The sequence below is a fragment of the Solanum dulcamara genome, chromosome 1 (assembly GCF_947179165.1).
Source record: "Solanum dulcamara chromosome 1, daSolDulc1.2, whole genome shotgun sequence".
Taxonomy (NCBI): Eukaryota; Viridiplantae; Streptophyta; class Magnoliopsida; order Solanales; family Solanaceae; genus Solanum; species Solanum dulcamara.
Window position 1 is genome coordinate 20,765,780 of NC_077237.1, and position 6,000 is coordinate 20,771,779.

The window sequence follows — 6,000 nt, forward strand, 5'->3', positions numbered from 1 at the left end:
GCTCTTTGACAGAAAAGGGAAAGGTTATTTACTGTTTTTGGCCTTTTATTTAATCAGTTTTTGCTCATAGATAGGCGAGTTACCCGATGAATAATATATAATGTTTATGCTATTCTTCTTTGTTAGTGTTGATATCATTTGTAAGTCTTCTGTGTGGGTTTAATATAAAAATTGAGGCATCCTTGCTCTAACGTGCAAAGATGCAGTCTCACCTCTTTTCAACTTCTATCCTGAATGGAGATGGGGTTAAATACAAGGAAATAATCTTAGAGGGAAACACTTTCTTGGAGAAATAAAAGGTAAATTGGCCCTTAAGCTAGGTAATGGGGGCAAGGGAGCTGAGGGTATATTGAAAGCAGACTCTCTATCTCAACGAGGTAGAGTTAAGGGAGGCGTGGGATTACATTGGGTATATTATTGTTTTTGTTGAAATAGGATGTTTTATATACCATTCAATAAATAATGAAGTCATCCTTATAAAAAATGTAATAATAATGAGGTCAAAAATGTCTCATTATGATCTTGCTTCTGTCTGGTTGTAATTTGTTGAATTTCTAAATAGGGTCGAATCTTTAATAGACCTAGTTGATCATTACGAGTCTACCCCTTGCTTCTTACTCCTTTATCTTTTATTTTATTTGATGTCTCAATGTTGCAAGAATCTATTATGTTGAATTTGTAGTATGCAGTTTGGATCTTCTTTATATATTTTTCTTCCCCTTTTCATTTTCCCTTATGCATTTATATGTGATCCTTAATATCATCCATATTTGGTATCCTTATTAATATTGATGCATTTTCAACTTCCTTTGTTTTGTGTTCTTTATTTTTATTCATGTAGATCCCAATTACTAGCCTATTTTAGAGTAGATTGTCATTAAAGAATTGTAGGCCATGCGGCTGAACGTTTTTGAATTAAGTCCTCAAATTATAGCTCTGGATCATTTATACTAGTCTTTGGTTTGATGTACTTAGTAAATGTTATAATATTGTTGCATATTTCATCACTGAATTCTTTGTTCTTGTTGATGGTTATAGGCACATTTAGAACTTTTAAAACTTATGTAGTTATAAAGATTAAGATTACACCTAATATATGATCTACCCCATAGTAGCTTGTCGGCTTATGGAATTACAGTCCTTAGACATCCTTGTTTAGTTGTACACAATTGGATCGTTGTGGAAAGAATGTTATAAATTATATTTATCTCAACTTAAATTTACTTTACATTATATTAAATTTGAATTTCCTTCTCTTGTAGCTACCCAAAGAAGCGAAAAGAGAAGAAGTGCTTTAATGACTGGTCACATATTTGATGAGGTCTCTGAAAATATAATCCGAGAAAATCCTTCATTGCAAGGGCCTAGTGGGAGTAGAACTATCGGTGAGAGTGGCTATTATTGTATCAGAAAGTCAATTCTTCGTAACCAGATAGCAAAATACAAACGACCAACTTATCTGAAATTAAAAATAAAATTTCTAAGCATAGGACCGATTGGAAGTAAGCTTTGTTGTGCCTCAATATATGCTGTCTTTTGAAGTTGGTGACAAATTAGAGGTTCTTTACAACAATAATGGCATGAGAGGTTGCTGGTTTAGGTGTAAGGTCTTCTAGGTATCAAAAAAACAACTGAGAGTTCAATGTGATGACATCCAGGGTTGCGATGGTCCTCAAAAGCTCAAGGTACCTTAACCACTGCACTATAACTTATGTTTATATACTATAACTTATGATCTACTTACATATATTGACTTGTTTGTTCTTGATTCATCCTGTTTCCTCACTACCATTGCTTGATTTATAGGAATGGATTAATTTCTATAGAGTTGCAGGCTCTGATAAACTGGGCATGAGATGCACAGGATGCCTCACAGTTTGGCCTCAGCCTCTGGGGGCTTATTCTCACTATTCTTTTGAAGTAGGAGCTGCAGTTGATGCTTAGTGGTCTGACAGGTGGTGGTAAGGTGTTGTTCGCTGGATGTAATTTCTATGGAAGCATTCATCTTCAGGTTTACTTCCCTACTAAGAAATAACAATGTCAAAACACTAAAAAGCTAAAATGGAAATAGTAAAGAAGGAATAAAAGGAGAATTCATGCTTATCGGTTTATGTATAGCAACTTTGCATAAGGATAACTCAACAGCCAATGGATGTAAAAGTAGAGTCTCTAATTATTTCCAATTCTACTTGAAATCATATGCCTAAGCTCAACATTGTCATATATTTTCTTTCTAACTCAACAGAGAAAAAAGTTTTAAATAGTAGGCCTAGCTTCTATATAATTTGTTGTCCAAAATTTTTAATGATCGATGTTGGTTATGGCCTAATGTCCCAAGGTATTTGTTTCTCTCAATAATAATAGTGAAAATATTATTGGAGATTCAAAGGAAGAACGTGGGAGCGTCAAAAGATTGTGTAGGTGAAAAATGAGTTGATGTTAAGGGAAAGAAAGACATAAAGTCATTCATAAGCCCGAGTTTATCTTATGTTACTAAGTGTAGTATCAAAGATTGGAGAACTTCGAAAATTAGATGGTTCCCAAGCTTGTGGAATTGATGGTACAGGGTCCCTTTACAGATGTAATGTTGACCTTGCTTAAGATATTAAGGCCTAGTACCATAAATTCCATAAGCTTTGCAGTCGTCTAATTTTTGCAGTTCCCCCGTTCTTTGGTGTTGCACTTAGATACATAAGTTAAACTAAAGCTTATGAATGAATTTATATCTTTTTTTCCCTTAACCTCAACCCATATTTTATCTACCAAATCTCTTGAAGTCCTCACGTTCTTCCTTTGTATCTTCAATAATATCTTCTCGCTTATTATTGAAAGAAAAAAACACCTTGGGGCATCAGGATATGTCCAACATTGATCATTCAAAATTCTGGACAATAAATTAGCAAAATCTAAGCCTACTATTTAAAATTTTTTCCACAGTTGAGTTAGAAAGCCAATGTATGACAATGTTGAGTTTAGATATCTGACTTCAGGTAATAATTGAAAATAATTAGAGATTCCAATTTTTCATTCATTGGTTATTCGGTTATCCTTAGGTGAAGTTGCTATGCATCAAGCAACAAGCAAGAATTCTCCACTTATTCCTTGTTTTCTATTTTTATTTTAACTTTTTAGTTTTCTTGGGACTGTATTTTCTTAAGAGGAAAGTAAATCTGAACATGACCACTTCCATAGACTTCAAATCCAGCAACAACACCTTCCCACCACCCATCAGACCACAAAGCATCAACTGCAACTCGTACTTCAAAAGAATAGCCAGAATAATCCTACAGAAGTCGGTGCCGATCTTTGAGGCATCTTGTGCATCTCATGCCCAGTTTATCAGAGCTTGCACCACTATAGAAAGAAATCTCTTCTTATAAATCAAGCAAAGGTGCTAAGAAAATAGGGTGAAGCGGAGAACTGACAAGTCAATATGTGTGAGTAGATCATAAGTAATAGCATATAAACTTATGTTATAGTGTAGTGTTTAAGGTACCTCAAGTGTTTCGGGACTATCACAATCCTATATGTTATCATATTGAAGTTTCAGACAGTTTTTTGGGATACCTGTGAGACCTTACACCTGAACCAGTAGCTCTCATGCCACTATCCTGGCAAAGAACCTCTAAGTTGTCACCAACATCAAAAGACGGCATATATTATGGCTCAACAAGCTGGATTCCAATCAGTCTGCTTGAAAATTTTATTTTTATCTTTGGGTAAGTTGGTGTTTGCCTTTTTCTATTTGGTCACTAGGACTTGACTTTCTGATCCCATAATGGCCACTTTAATCGACACTTCTAACAAGGATAGACTAACATATTACCCCTCGTCCAAAACACCATGGAAAACAACTGTAAGCAATCGTTGGGTTAGTCTGCTAGGTACAGCGGCGGAGCCAAGATTTTCATTAAGGATATTCATATTTTAGGACAAGTGTCTCCTTAAGCGGCAGGAAAAGCAATTGGAGATGTTCTGGACTTATCAGCAGCAAGAAATGGAGCAGGTAAACGATTTCAAGAACCACCTACTTCCCCTTGCCCCTACACTAAATAAAATTGTTATAAAATATCTATTTGAATGACTGTTTTAGCCTTCATGCAAGTGTGTTTTGTGCACAATTGTAAATCTAAATTAATTAAAATAATAAAACTAAAATTATATAAAATAATTTAAGAGATAAAATGTGGGAGAGTCTTTCCGGATAGTGATACTGACTCCATTGTGCCTTTAGACATCATTGGTGTAAAAGAGAGTCTTTCATATGAGGAGGCCCCGATTGAGATCCTAGACCGATAGGCTAGAAATTTGAGGAACATGGAAATAGATTCAATTAAGGTGTTATGGAGGAACCAAGAGGTTAAAGGTGCTACATGGGAAGACGAAGTTGAGATGATATCACGATATCCTCATCTCTGTCCTTCCGTTCCTAGATGAGGTATTGAGTTTCTTCATGAGCCACTCCATCCAATTCATGTGTTTAAGTCATTCTCATGTTTTCATATACGTTCATGTTCATAAAATGAGTTTTAAAGTGATGTTTTATCTTGAGATTGAATCATCCATATTTTATGTATTTTCAGTATATTTTTTATTTATGTTGGGCTACTATGTATCTTTCCTTTCCCATTCATGCTAATTTGAATCCCATTCAAGGATGAATGTTCTCAAGAGGGATATATTGTAAGGCCTAGAGGTTGGAAAGAGGAAAATAGAGTTTAAAAAGAGAAACCATGGAAAATGCAGCTTTTTGGGCACTAAGTGGACTTTATGGAGCCCTTCACCGGCCATGAAGAGGACCACGAGATATGAAGAGGAATCCTGGTCTAGGCCTGGTGTATTTGGAAGTTGGGTAAAGGTTCACAAATCATAATCCCTTTTGTGAATTTGACCCCTCAAGTCTCCTGGGTAGGGTGAGGACCATAATAGGGACCATGACCCATGGTTGTCACCATTAACCATGGTGGCCTCCATTTGAGCCAACCCTCCAACCCAGTCTAAGCCCTCCTCACAACAGCCACCACTACAGGCCATAGTAAGCTTCATGGACCACGGTGGCCCTTCCTTGCAAGTGCCCATTTTAGTTAATTTAAGGTGGGGTTTGGTTTGATATACAAAGTAGCTACTCGAGAGAATCCTCATAGAAATCTTTAGTCCCTAAATACGTTGCCTATGTAGGTTTATGATGTCAATATGGCCTAGCTAGTATATCCACACATACTTCATGGTTATGATGTTCGCATGAAGTCTACCTTTGCAAAATAGCCTCTCCATTCTTAATGTGGGAGTTACATCGGATTCCATGTTACTGTTAACATGATCTTATATGTTAGTTAAAGGTCCTATCCCAGACCAAGGTATATGAAAAGGTATAAAGTTCTCATGATGATGTTTTGATGCATTGACCACACAGTTATGATGTTTCAATGTTTTCAAGGTTTTACTCATGTTTTATGATATTGGTTATGCATCTTATGTTCATATTGATTATGTACTATTTTCATTGTCCATGCATACTTCTCACATACATAGTGCATTCCATGTTCTAAGACATACTTTTTTCTATATTCTATCATAATGTAGGGTCTCACTATCATGCTCATCCTCCCATTCGTGGCTAGAGCTTATTACCATTTTCACTTGTGGTGAGTCATCATGTTTCAAGGACGTGACAATTTCCTTTTCTTTATGTTCTTATGACTTTTTATCATTTATATTGGCTGTGCTAAGAGCTTGTATTATGCCCCCATATAGTCTAGTGGAGGCATGCTGGATGTCATGTAGTTTATGTTGTCTTTTCATTTCAAGTTTGAGACTTGTTCTCTTTTATTGATACTTTTCATGTTGAGACTTTATTTCCGCATCTATGTATTAGCTTTATTTCTTTAATTACCTTATGTATGCTCACAAATAATATGCTACGAGGCTTGGTTGAGGTCCTTTGGGATTCTAATCATCGTGTCACACCTAAGCCATAGCTTGGGTCGTGACATTAGCTTA

General features: G+C 35.8%; 1 pseudogene; it reads left to right on the forward strand.

Moving 5' to 3' along the window:
- The first annotated feature begins 1,297 nt into the window (after nucleotides 1-1,297).
- LOC129892149 (uncharacterized) lies at nucleotides 1,298-2,035 on the forward strand (annotated as a pseudogene).
- The last annotated feature ends 3,965 nt before the right edge of the window (nucleotides 2,036-6,000 follow it).